Raw genomic sequence first — 14,843 nt, 5'->3', positions numbered from 1 at the left:
GTGGACAGTGAGGATGAGGAGGCAGAGGATAAGGGTGAGGACAACAGAACATCAGTGATCAGACAATACTTCCAATGACACACAGGTAGGCAAGTGTTACTTCACATTTCAATGACATTTGTTTGATTTTCTGTGGCACTGGCATGCTGAAATTTCCCACCTCTCTGCCCACTTACTGTTCACTCTGGCAATTCATTTTGCGGATGTTGGTGACCTCACATATACTCCTGGTGTGATCACTGCAGCCAGCTACAAGTCATTAATCTATGCTCATTTTCTGTACAGTTGAATAGCAATGTTTGTACCTGTTTCAATGAATACATAATTGATATACATGACATACTCCAAACTTCTTTTTTTTATAAGGGTGTTTATTGAAGTGTTCAAATATAAAGGGGTAATTGCAATGGGGTGGGGTGATGATGGAGGAAAGTCCAGGGTATTGTTCCAGTCTGTTTGTAGCACAGGTGCTTTGTCTAAGGGGACATAGGAAGGGGAGCAATGGCAGTTCAAGGTGGACAGGGTGACAAAGTGGGACACAAGGGTGACAATCAGGAGAGTCTCATTTCCTGGCAGGGTCTTGGCAAGTGTTTTGGCTTCTGTCTAGATCGCAGGGAACGTTTGCGGGGTGGTTCTTATTCTGCGGGGGTTGGGTGCTGGTGGCCTGTGAGTCCTGTGGCGGGGCCTCCTGGCCACTAGTGGCAGCGGCGGTGGAAGGCTGTTCAGATGTCTGGCTAGTGGCATGGGCCCGCTATTGTGTGACTGCCTCCCTGATAATATTGGCCATGTCTGCCATCACCCCTGATATGGAGATCAGGGTGCTGTCGATGGCCTGCAAGTCCTCCCTGATCCCCTGGTACTGTCCCTCCTGCTGTTGCCTGTTCTCCTGCACATTATCCAGGATCTGGCCCTTTGTGTCCTGGGAATGTTGACAAACTCCCAGGATCTCTGCAAGTGCCTCCTGAAGAGTTGGTTCCCTGGGTCTGTCCTCCCCTTGGGGCACAAAAGTCCTCCCAGTTTCCCTGTTGGCCTGTGCCTCTGTCCCCTCAACTGTGTGCCCACTGCCACTGACCCCAGGTCCCCAATTGCCTTGCGTATGAGGTGCGGCCTGGGGTCCCTGTAGCCGTGGACACACTGCTGATTGGTGTGGGTATGTGGGGTGGGTGCTGTTGTGGTGTTTCCTGATGGGGGATGCTCTGTGGTGGTGTGTGACTGGGTCTGGGTAACCAGCTGTCCAGAGGTTCCTGATGGGCCAGATAGGTCATCCAGATCCTGAAGACTAGAGTTGCTGTCATCGCTGTGGGCCTCTTCTGTTGGGGGGCTGGATATTGCTGGAACCTCCTCTCAGCTGACCTTGGCTGGGGTACCTGTGGGGATGTAAATGATGTGTTTTGATTGCTGTGTCTGACATATTGTGCATCGTGGTTTGCCCTCTTTGGTCGTATTTGCCCTGGCAGCTTTCACTTGTGTACGTTGGTCTATGGTGGGATGATTGGTTCTCTATGGTATGCATGCTTTAGTGATGACTGTCCATGCAGGGCTGTGAGCGGTGTCCATGCATTGGTAGAGCATGAAGGGCTTGGCATTAGGATGAGTAAGATGTGATGGTGGGGGGTGTGGGAAGTGGTGGAGTGATGGGAGTCAGGGTGAGGGTGGGGGTATTTGATGGCATGCAGGTATGGGGGTAGTAGTAGTAGAGAGTTGACTTACCAGAGTCCAGTCCTTCTCCTATTCCTGCCAGGCCCTCAGGATGCAGGATTGCCAAGGCTTGCTCCTCTTATGCTGTTAGTTGTGGGGGAGGAGGTGGGGGTCCACCGCAAGTCCTCTGTACAGCGAGCTGGTGTCTTGCTGTAATGGAACGTACCTTCCCCCGTACGTCGTTCCACCTCTTCCTGATGTCATCCCTAGTTCCTGGGTGCTGTCGCACGGCGTTGACCTGTCCACGATTCTCCGCCATAGCTCTATCTTCCTAGCTATCGATATCTGCTGCACCTGTGCTCCAAATAGCTGTGGCTTTACCCTGATGATTTCCTCCATCATGACCCTTAGCTCCTCCACTGTGAAACGGAGTGTCTTTGTGGTACCATGGGTGTTGTGTGAGGTGTGTAGATGATGGTGTGTTGGGTAATGTGTTGGGGTGTATGATGTGGGGTACGTGAGTGGTGTACAGGTGTGTATTGTGTGTAGCTCTGGTTGTGTGAATGGTCTTGATGTCTCTCTTCCGGCAATGGTTTGTAATGGTAAAGGGTTGTGGGTACTGTGGGTGTGTGTTTTATAGTGGTGTGGTGTGTGTGTGTGGGTTTCAGGTGTGTGTTGTTTGAAATGTCCAATGTGGTGCTGTTTTGTATGTGTGTGTCCATTTTGAGTGTGGCGGTATGTACCGCCAATGGTTTACTGCCGTTGTATGTCCGCCGTGGTGATTTATGGGTCATAAAGTGGTGGGTGTAGTTCTGTTGCAGTAATGGTGTGGGTTTTGATACTGCCAGTTTATCACTGACCTTTGGTCTGGCGGATTTGTGTCTGTGGCTGAATACTGATGGATTGGTGTGTGTGTGTCATAATATGTTGAACGGATATCTGCCGTGGCTGCAGTATGTTGGCGGCAGTCAGCGTGGCATTAAGTGGTATTTACCGCCAATGTCATAATGAGGGTCTTAATCCTTTGGTGTTCAAACACCTTTCTTCTGCAGCATGTCAATAGATCTGTTTGCTTCTCGGACCAATACTCAACTCCCCTCCTTCTTAGGATAGAGACCGGATCCTTTGGCCATGGCCACAGACACTTTTCTTCAATCTTGGCCTCAATCCCTTCTGTATGCTCTCCCTCCATTCCTATTCATCACATGAGTTCTATCGCAAGCTCAGAGACAACTGTCATCCCTAGTTCTCATTGCTCCGTTTTGGCAATCCCAACCTTGGTATCCAACATTGCTGGAACTAGCTGTGGACTTTCCAGTCCTAATTTCCCCCTTTCTTGATTTACTTGTCAACTCTCAGGGCCTTTGTCACAACCTCATATTGGAGGAATCCCTCTACCTCATAGTTTGGAGGATTTCAGGGCTTCCTGGAGAACCCCAGGAATTTCAATGGAAGCAGTTGAATGTATCCAACAATCCTGGGCCCTGGGCACAACAAAGGTTTACAAATCAGCCTGGTTGGTGTGGTCTATCTGGTGTTTGGACAGGGATTCTGATCCCTTTTTAGCAAATGTCACTTTAGTTGTAAATTTTTTTGCCTCTTTAGCGGCCTAAGCAAAGGCTTATAGAACCGTTAATACTTACAGATCTGCAATTTTATCGGAACACATTAAAGTGGATGGAAAACCTGTTGGAGAACACCCCTTTGTGTGTTGTCTTTTAAAAGGAGTATGTTTTGCCAAACCTTCATTTCCTAAATATAATGTTATGTGAGACATTATTCTAGTTTTACGTTTGTTTACCTTTTGGTCTGATTTATCTCTCAAACATTTATTCATCAAATTGACTATGTTATTGTGTTTAGTTTCCATCAGGCGTGTTTATGATGTTAGGGCACTTGATGTTTCCTCTTTTCATTATTCCACTTCAGGTGTTTATTTTCAGGTTAACAGGCATACCAAAACTAACTTATCAATGATTCATTATTCTTTTCCCTTCCCAACCTAAGTTGTGCATTGGTAATTGTCTGAAATCTTACATTTCTCGAACTGCAGATCTCAGAAGTCACTTCTCACCCCAGCTCCTTATCTCCTTTCAAAAGTCTCATAAACCAGTATCTGATCCTACCCTTGCCCATTGGGTTAGATTGGTCATGTCCTTAGCTGGTATTTCTACCTCTTTGTTTGGGGCTCATTCAGTTTGGCAGAGCTATGGCTTCTGGAGTTTTTTGGGCTGGTTCTAGTTTACATGATATTCTCAGATCTGCAAAATGGTCAAACGTTAATACGTTTAGAACTTTTTACCGTAAACCTGTTAATCATCCATCAGAGTCTGTGATTTCTTTGCTTTGAACAAGCATAATATGAGCCCCTAGTCTTGTAATAAAACTGAGATTTTCCTAGCCTTTGTGCCTGAAAGGCTAGTTTAATTAAAGACACGGAGACAAGTATTATCTCCACTGCAGTTTGTTAACCCACCCTGTTCTTTTTTCTGCAGTTCCTGTGCCTTCAACCAACGCCACTATATCCACCTAGTTCGCAAGGTTCATCCACCCTGTTGGACTGCTCCTGTCAGATGACCGATTCAAATCCAAGGACTTTGTGTTTGCCTTCTATTTTCTTCTTGGACACCCACAAGGATTTGTTGTCCGCATTTTTGACTCTATGTTTTTCATTATTTTATTTACCTTTTCTCATATTGACTATCTCATGCAAGAAAAGAGGACTTGTTGCTCTTAGTCAGGATAGTTATCGGTATACTGGATGCGTGATTGGTTCTTCCATTATGATGTAATATTGTTGTTCTTTTCTCAGGGTTTTCTTGGTTTTGTTGTTTCTTGGTTACTGTTTATTTAACACTAGAAAAGAAAGCATACTACTTGCCTGTGTGTCAAACATCAAGGCTAGGAAAATGTAGATTTTCCTAGTAAATTATAAAGGAAAGACTTAATTGTATTAAAGACACTGAGGCGAGAATTATGCTTTCTTTTCTTGGTAAATTTTAATAGCAGCAGTCAAGACAGAAAAACGACAAATCTCAAGTGGTGAACGACAGTAGCCAATGGGAAGAAACACATAGTCCACAGTGATACCCCAATCACCAGCCAGATTTCCCCATAGTACTTATCTTGACCGTGAACAGCCATCTTTTCATGTGCGAGGAGTTAGAAAGTAATAAATATAGGAAAAATGGAACACAATATGCAAAAAGCCATAACAATAGATACAAGTTCTTGTAAAAGATTCACAACTCTAGGTATGAATTGTGGGAAAACCAAAGCGTCTGAGGCAGCACAGTTGAGACAATCAGTCAAGGCTACAGAAACTCGCATATGGCGCCGAACAGGAAGAGTGTCCTCAAGAGGAAGCATGCAAAGGAATTGATGACGCTGTTAGAGAGGGATAAAACAATAGGTAAGAAAATGTTGAGGCGGGATAATACTCGCCTCCATGACTTTAATAAAATTAATAAAATCTACATTTTATGACAAGACTGGAGACTCCTATTATGCTTGTCTAAAGCAAATTAATCACAGTTAAAGAAGCATGTTGTACTGGTTTACAATACAACACTTTAAAAACATTATCATTTGATCGGTAACCAGCCCAGAACGCTTTAGAAGCCATAGCTCCATATAAGTCCCTGGTATATGGTACCTAGGTACCCAGGGCATTGGGGTTCCAGGAGATCCTTATGGGCTGCAGCATCTCTTTTGCTACCCATAAGGAGCTCATACAAACACTCCTTCAGTACTGCCATTGCAGCCATTTTCACTGCACCAGGTAACTTATAAGTCACCTATATGTCTAACTTTCAGTACTTAAGGCTAGGTGCAAAGTTACTATGTGTGAGGGCACCCCTGTACTAGCAGAGGTGCCCCAATGTTGTCCAGGACCAATTTCCCGGACTTGGTGAGTGCGGGACCCCATTTTAAGCGTGCACTACATATAGGTCAATATATATATATAAGTGCAAAACCCGCAGCTGTCTTCTTTGGTGCGTTTCGGACTTTTTCTTCTAACCAGAGGATCCACTTTTGCACCTTCATCAGGGTTAGCAGGGGCTCCTGTTGTTCCTGGACTCTTCATCTGCTCTTGGACTTGGTCTCCTCTCTCCACAGGTCCTCAGGTCCAGGAATCCATTGTTGGTGTCTTGCAGTCTTGCTTGTTTTTTGCATAATCCTTTACCACGACTCCTAGTGTGTTCTGAAGAAACTTGCTGTACTTTACTCCTGTTTTCCTAGGCTCTGGGGAGGGGTACTTTGCTTACCTTTGGTGTTTTCTTACACTCCCAGTGCCCCTCTACACACCACTCTTGCCTAGGTGGGAAACCGACTTTCACATTCCACTATTTTAGTATATGGCTTGTGTTGCCCCAGGCCCATTTTAGCCTATGGTGATTTTCACTGTTTACACTATTTTATGAATGTGTACTTACTTGATTTTGGTTACTAATGTATATTTTGTGTATAATACTTACCTCCTAAGGGAGTATAGCCTCTAAGATATTTTTGGCCTTGTGTCACTAAAATAAGTACCTTCATTTTTGGTAACACTGGTCTTTCTTATGTCTGAGTACTGTGTGACTACAGTGGTATTGCAAGAGCTTTGCATGTCTCCTAGTTCAGCCTTGGCTGCTCTGCCTACAGCTACCTCTAGACAGCCTGGCTTATAGACACTGCCTACATTTCACTAATACAGGATAGCTGGAATTGGTATAAGGTGTAAGTACCTGTGGTAACCACTACAAACCAGGCCAGCCTCCTACAACCATCCAGTCACTTTGAAGAAGAGAATCTCTGAGATGTAAGATGGTCTCCATTTTGAAATGTCGATAAATGACAAAGTGATTGAAATGTTTCAAATTGATGACTGGACGTATCTTTTTGTTCTTATTTTGAACCAGGAATACTGAACTGAGGAAACCTGAAAAATCGAGTTGGCAAGGGACAATTGCCTGCTTTTGAAGAAGAGCTTGAACTTCTGACGAAATTAGGTTTGTCATTTCTGTAGAAAACTGGGGAGGATGAGGAAGCACTGATTGAAAAGGTTCTGAGTAAAGCTCGATAACATAACCCTGAACAGTGTCTAATACCCATGGATCTGCAAACGACTACCATTTTGGAAGAAAATGTAAAAGTCGACCTCCTGCAATAGGAAGGCCAGAAGGGTGACTAACCAGATTGAGAGGGATATCTGGAACTCCTGTTTCCTCTGTTGCAAAATCCACGTCCTCTCTGCGGGTAGAACTGTGGTCTGTACTCTTGGTATGAAGTATTGAATGCATCACGGGAACCCTGGTTATTGTATGTGCGGCTGGCCAAGCAGTTCATGCCTCTGCCAGCGCTGGCGAAAACCCGAGTGGAGAAGATTTTTTTGAGGGATTGCTGGGCTTTGTCCAGGGAAGGAAAAGTAGCAACATATTTGCTAAGTTCCTTGATAAAGGAATCCCCAAACAGAAGACCTTCCGCCTTGATGCCTGGGTCCGTGACAGCAAGATTCACCCGTTTGGGGTCAAGTTTGAGCAGGAGTCCTTTTCTGCGCTCATGTGTGATCACCGAGTTGGCATTACCCAGTAAACAGATGGCACGTTGGACCCATAAAGATAAGTCGACTGGGCTAATAGGGGTATTTTCCAACCTGGCTGACTCAGCCAGATCAAAGATGCAAGTTAATGGCTCCACAACGTCTATAAGTTTATCCTGGCAAGTGGACCATGCCTTATCCTCACCTTTGCGGGGATCTTTGCCAAACTTTGTAAAGAACGTAAGAAGAGAGGGGTTAATAAAAGGAGTTACTGAAAGCTAAGAAAATCTCCATTTTATTACAAGGCATGGAGGCTCTTATTATTCTGGTTCAGAGCATAGTAACTATAGAATTGGCAGCATGAGACACAGGTTTACAATATAAAGTTGTAAAAGTTGAAACATTTGGCCAATCAGCTGATTTGAAAATGTCATGTACGCTCAATCCAGCCCAAAAGGCTTTGGATGCCATAGCACCTCTAGTAGAATGGGCCCCAAAATAGTAATATCAATGCCTGCCAAATTCATAATCCATTTAACCCAACGGGCCAGAGTAGAGGAAGAGACAGGGTTATGAGGATTTTTAAAAGAGATGAGGAGTTGAGGTTCCGATGACTTTATCAAATTTTTTCTCCTTGAAATATACTCTCTCAAACAACTTCCAGCACATAATTTTAGATGGTCTGGGAAATAAGGATAGAATATCGATAATAAATTTGTTTTTGTTCTTCCTCAAACCTTAAAGAAAACACTTGAAGCAGGGTATTCTACCGAGGAGACATCTAATGCTTTAACATCTGAAATACGTTTTAACAAAACTAAACATAAATGTACAGTCAATTTTGCAGAAAGAAATTTTAACGATAAAGTAGAATTAACCGGTTGGTTAAAAAATTTTTTTTAAATTACATTAATATCCCACATAGAACTATACTTTGGTAAAGGAGGTTTAGTAAATCTTACTCCCTTCAATAGACAACATATCAATGGGTGTTCTCCAACAGGTTTGCCATTGACTCTAACGTGTTCAGCTGAAATTGCCGATCACCACGTATTAACTGTTTTATAAGCTTTGCCTTGTGAAGCCAAAGAAGCTAGGAAATTGACAACCAAGATTACATCTGCTGAAAAGAGATTGGCGCCCCTGCCCAAACACCAACTATCCTACACTCTGTAGGCTGATTTGTATGCCTTCGATATTCCTGAAGCCCAGGCCTGTTGTATAAAGCTTGCAGCTTCTTGCGAAATTCCTGGGATTCTCCAGGAAGACCCGAAACCATCCAAGCCACTAGCCATAGGGATTGATTGATGATTAGATTGTGAGGAACACCCTGGGCATCTTGAAGTAGGGAAGGAAATTGAGGTAGAAGTACTGGATAATCTATTGACAACTCCAGAGCTGACGGGAACCAAGGTTGACCCTGCCAGAATGGGGTGATCAATAACACCTTTGCAGATTAATGTCTAATCTGAGCCAAAACTCTGGATATCATAATGAAGGGAGGAAAGGCATAATTTATCTGGTTGGACCAATCTTGAAGAAAGGCATCAGTAGCTAAAGCTTGTGGATATGGTCTCCAACTGTGAAAAGATTTACGGAATTTGGGTGTTCAAGCGTGAAGCGAAAAGGTCCACTTAGAAGCGACAGAATCTGGAAGAAAGTTTTTTTTAAATTGAAGGGTGAAGACGCCAATCACTGGAGTCTCGAAGATACCTGGAGCGCCAGTCTGCTATCGTATTCATATTTCCTTGAAGATATTCCGCTTGAAGAGATTTCTGATTCTGAAGGCAAAATTCCTAAATACTCTTAGCTAGTTTGGCCAAAGGTTTGGATTTTATGCCTCCTAAATTTATATATCAAACCGCTGAGAGGTTGTCGGTTTACAGGAGTATGGAACAACTTACCTTGTCTTTGGCAAAAGTTTGGATCACAAAGGAACCTGCAAGAATCTCTAAACAGTTTATGTGCAATGATAACTCCTCTTTTGACCATACAGCTCCAGTTAAGAACTGACCACATTTTGCGACCCAACCAGTCCGACTTGCATCGGATTCTTAGGCAAGATCTGGTGCAGTAGAGAAAATTGCTCTCCCGTTCCATGCTTCCAGATGATCTAGCCACTTCAGGAGTTTAACACGAGAGTCTTGATCTAAAGTGATAAGGTCTCTATAACCGCAACCTTTCAGAAGATGTTGGATTTTTAACCATTGAAGTGCTCGGAAATGAAGAGGACCTGGAAAAATAGCCTGGATGGAAGAAGCTAGAAGTCCTATTATGTGCGCTAGCATTCTGAGTGTTAGATTTGATTGGTTCAAAATTTGGACAATCTCTTTCTTTATATGAGAAATCTTGTCTTCCAGAAGCTGGAGAATCGAATTGTCTGAATCTATTATGAACCCCAGAAACTCTATCTGATGAGAAGGATTGAGATCTGATTTTTCTTTGTTGATGATAAATCCAAAACTGTGCAGGAGGGGCACGAAACATGAAAGTTGTTCTATCAAGATCGACTTGTCTTGATGTAAAATCAGAAAGACGTCTAGATAAGCTAATAATCTGATCCCTTGAGCTCTATGTGAGTTATGACTGGTTTCAGAACCTTGGTAAAGCACCAAGGAGCTGAAGACAGACCAAAGGGAAGGCTTTTGAATCGATAAAACGTGTCTTTCCATTGAAACTGTAGAAACTTCCTGAAAGAATGATGGATCGGGATTGAAAGTTATGCGTCTTGAAGATCTAGACAAACCATCCAATCTTTTTCTAACAACGAATACCTGAGATGTAGAATAGTTTCCATCTTGAAATGATGATACACTACATAATTGTTGAATGACTTTAAATTTATCACTGGACGGAATTTTTTGTTTTTCAAATTAAAAACAAGGTACTTACAAAACCTAGAGGATGAGGGGAACATGTTTCTGTTGCTCGTTTGTGAAGGAGGGATTGGATCTCCTGTGTGACAAGAATTTCCTTTTGGAAAATAAGAGGGGTTTTGGTAGAAACTCTGGCACTGGAGTCGTATAGAGATCTATACAATAACCGGTTACAGTTTGCAAAACACACAGATCTGATGTCATCTTTTGCCAATTTGGTAGAAATAAGCTTGTCCGACCCCCTACTGACAACGGGCCAGAGCACAGATCTCTTACCTGAACTTTGGAATCCTCTGGCTCTGTATCCACGATGTTTGAAAGGTCTATTCATCTCTGGATAGAACTGTGGTTTAAAGTCTTGCTGGGATCCGAATGAGCCTCTGGTCTGATTGACCGCACCTCTTGGTACAGATTGTCTGGCAAAGCGGCTCCTGCCTTTGCAAGCACTGCCAACAACCCGATTATTTTTTAAAAATTGTAAAGAAGTCTGAGCTTTGTTAATGGATGTAAAAGTGGCCACATACTTGCTAAGTTCTTTTATAAAGGAGTCTCCAAAAAGTAAACCGTTAGCTTCTTCACTCATCTTTTTTGAAGCTAAATTGCTTAATTTAGGGTCGATCTTCAGAAGTAAGCTTTTGTGTCTTTCTTGTGCCATAGCCGTATTAGCATTACCTAAAATGCAGATCGCTCTCTGAGCCAAATTGGATAAAATTATAGGGTCGACTTTGGTGCCCTCAATCCTAGCCTCTTCGGCTAAATCTAAAATTCTTGTGCGAGGACCAGAATGATCCAACAATCTGTCTTGGCAATTGGTTCAGGCTTTATCTACCCCTTTTTTGGGGTCTTTGCCAAATTTAGTAAAGAACATAATCATATTAGGATCAATTGAGGAGTGGTAGCGATATTTGTAGACAATGTCGGTCTAGGACACTCAGATCGTAATCTATTGCGTGATAGTTTGTCCAGAGGTTGCCTTAATTTATTTGAAACATAAGTGGCAACATGCTCACAAGGAGTTCAGGTGACGGTTAAGCGCAGGATCAAACATCGGTTAACCTGAAAAATCCAAAATTGCTTCAGCCACATTGCTATTAGACTTTGACTTTGAAGGCTTTGAAGACTTCCCCAATTCAATAAGAGAAGTTTTTTGCCTCTTCTCCACAGGCACTGACCAGTGTTAAAGCATCCGGCCTTAATAAGTAAACTTACAAGAGGACGCGAATAGGTTGATGAACCTTTTCACTCGCAATTAAGATGTTCTTACCATAGCTCCAGTACACACAAATTAATACTCAATAACCAATACACATTATCAATAATCAACATCAATCAATAACAGCGATAATCAATAGAGTCAGTAATTGTCATGCACCATGACCTTTCAGTCATGAATAACCAAACCTTTTAGTAAAAGTCAGAATATTTATTTCCCTATATGAACAATGCTAAGGTCGTGTAGCTTAATCTCAAAATCAAATGAAACACATACAGAAACAATACCGGCTGTCCAAAGCGGCAGAAGAAATGTAATCTAATCAAAGCTTGTACAATAACACATTCTAAGGTTACAGTACAAATTAATAGCAAAATCAACAGCATCAAAGTGATTACATACATTTGAATTCAGCAGAGAAATTCATCAAGCATTATGACCTATTGGCACAATTTCATAAGTGAGGATCCTTAACTAACATCACATTAGCATCAGCATGTTGGGCTTCATGCAAAACAAACAATTTAGTAACACAAATTTGGAAAAACATCTAACTATGGCTCTATTAAAACAGAGCAATTGGTACCTATGAAGAAGAGCAAATGCATAATAATCAACAGTCTAATTCATTATACCTATCCTCAGTATGGATCAGCAAGCAGAGTCCGTCTTCGTCCTCAGGACATCAGTCGATCAGTGAGGTATCAGGATTTAGCATCAAAGTTCAAGAAATGCAAAGGGCCTCATTCTGACCCTGGCGGACGGCGGAGGCCGTCCGCCAGGGTACCGCCGCTGAATGACCGCACCGCGGTCAAAAGACCGCGGCGGCCATTCAGACATTTCCTCTGGGCCGGCGGGCGCTCTCCAAAAGAGCGCCCGCCGGCCCAGAGGAAATGCCCCTGCAACGAGGACGCCGGCTCAGAATTGAGCCGGCGTAGTTGCAGGGGTGCGACGGGTGCAGTTGCACCCGTCGCGTATTTCAGTGTCTGCTTAGCAGACACTGAAATACTTTTCGGGGCCCTCTTACGGGGGCCCCTGCCGTGCCCATGCCATTGGCATGGGCACGGCAGGGGCCCCGCGGCACCCCCTACCGCCATCCTGTTCCTGGCGGGCGAACCGCCAGGAACAGGATGGCGGTAGGGGGTGTCAGAATCCCCCATGGCGGCGCAGCAAGCTGCGCCGCCATGGGGGATTCTAAGGGCAGCGGTAAACCGGCGGGAGACCGCCGGTTTGCCTCCTCTGACCGCGGCCGAACCGCCGCGGTCAGAATGCCCTGCGGGGCACCGCCGGCCTGTCGGCGGTGCTCCCGCCGACCCTGGCCCCGGCGGTCTTAGACCGCCAGGGTCAGAATGACCCCCAAAGTCTTTAAGCATTAAGTTAAGCACGTCTCTTGTCAAGATGCAAACTGGGCAAGAATGAGCTAAGACAAATGTAGAATGCTGGGCTAAAATTCTGTTTTCTTCTCAGTGCAGTGTCATTAAATCAAAACTAATAAAACTACTTCCCAAATCCCTATTGGTCAGTTAATCGCATGTTCACACCTTGTCCAATAAAACTAAAACTCCAAATCTATGAATTCTACCATTACTCCGTTCACATATGGTTGATTGGTTGTCCTGCAATGTCCTCATCATCCGGCTTGTCAGGTACCAATATTATTGCAGCTTCCACTCCAGTCAGTACTTGTTCTTCTCCTGAGAAAGTCAGTCTTACACACATTACACACAAAATGTTACATTAGCAAGAACAGCATCTTCTAGCATTCAGTTCTCAAGGGAAAGGATTCTCAGCTGCGAGCACATTTAAACAATGCAAAAGGGGAAAATCACAGTTTAACCAGTGCTTAATTTGTAAATAAAAAGGTGCCGGTGCTCAAAGCCCTCCTCTTAAACATACGGCTGCTGCAATTAACAGTGCGAGCACATAATACTGAGCCAGCATAATCCTGAAGCCACCTCGTGCCTCTTCAGTCCATTTATAGCCACTCCCTGCCCCTTCAGCTCACTCTTGCAGCTTCCTGCTTTTTCCCTTTCTGACGATTTTTCGTTTTTTCTCTTCCTCCGTCTTTCCCATGTGTCTTTTGCTCGCAGAAAATGCTTGGGACAGAAAACTAAGCACCGGCCCTCAGTAATAAGTGCTGGTGCTCCGCACCGAACACAACAAGCACAAATTAAGCACTGAGTTTAACTCTCTAGGACAGCCATTTATAAAACGATAAGAAATACAGCTTTGACATGAGGCCTGCCAAGTAGGCCAAGACCTTTGCTAAGTTAACGCCTACAATTAATAAAGCTAGAACCTAATGCATAACCCTTAATATGACATATTAATACATTAGTCAAACATATATTCAACATTTTACAATATTAAACTACGAATAAGTACACTTTGTGAACATTGGCGGCCACTCTTCGTAATCACATTTTAAAATGCATGCATTATTTTTCTACATTATTATATTTTCTACACAAATTCCTTATTCAGAAAAGATGAACACTTGTTATTAATTTTATTAATAGACCTGCGCTAGTAATAGATCATTATGTCCGGATCATCCTTATCCTCGTCAGAAGCACCCATATCATCATCCATATCTCCCTACTGAGTTATGTGAAGAGGAAACTTTGGGTTACTGGAAGTGCCTGGTTCAGAAAAAGAAAGTAGTGAAGGAGAGTCATTATTCGAACTTGAATTATCGGCCATCCGTTTTTTGGAACTAGTACCAGAGCCAATCATTTTTTTAACAGAAGCCTTAAATGATTTGGAAAAATCAGTCATTGAATTTGAAACAGCTTTCTAGACAGAATCCTTAATAAAAGAATCCAAATTATATTTAAATAATTGGGCTTCTTCTTCCTCAGACAAAATTTCCATTATAATAAATTATTTTTAAAAATAATAAATTAAGGATGAGGGCACCAAATGGTTGTTAACAAATCTGAAAGGAAACTAAACCTTTAAGAAAAGGGTTAACTTCCAGAGAAACACAAAAAGGAGGAGGCGATCCTGACTTGAAAAAAGAAGAGTGCGTGTCTATGAACCGGAACAGATGGAGAAGGAACTCGTTCCGACTCTGAGCCATACTGAAGCCAAATACTGCAAGGAAAGCGGTAAAGAAGAGGAGACACTGTTCTCCTCACACAGATAATGCTGGCACCGCAACTGCTGAACCTCTGACACCGTTATTAAAGAATAACGGCTAGCACAGCGCGCACTGTCAACTGACAGCATTCTTCTTAGAACATCGCGTTCAAGAAGAGGAAACAATAAGCCTAAGCGGTAAGCGAAACGCTAACAAAAAATAAACCTTAACAACCCATAAACAAATATTTATATCATAAAACATAAAACACTTTATATAACAATACTGATAGATGAGAAAAATATGGTACTTATCTTGACTACAAGCAGCAACAAAAAAAAATCTTGCTGTTCCCAGTCAAGCCATTTATAGTAGTACTTTATGATGATTGGTGGCTCTTCCTTTATGACAACTTTTTATAGTTCTCCAACTGGGAATTGTAGTTTTTTCTTTGCTGCTATTGGAATAAATGCAAGAAAAGATAGCATAATAAGAGCCTCAGTGCCTTGT

Source organism: Pleurodeles waltl, chromosome 5 (assembly GCF_031143425.1).
Source record: "Pleurodeles waltl isolate 20211129_DDA chromosome 5, aPleWal1.hap1.20221129, whole genome shotgun sequence".
Lineage (NCBI taxonomy): Eukaryota > Metazoa > Chordata > Amphibia > Caudata > Salamandridae > Pleurodeles > Pleurodeles waltl.
The sequence above is the reverse complement of the archived record's forward strand: the minus strand, read 5'-3'. Positions refer to the sequence as shown.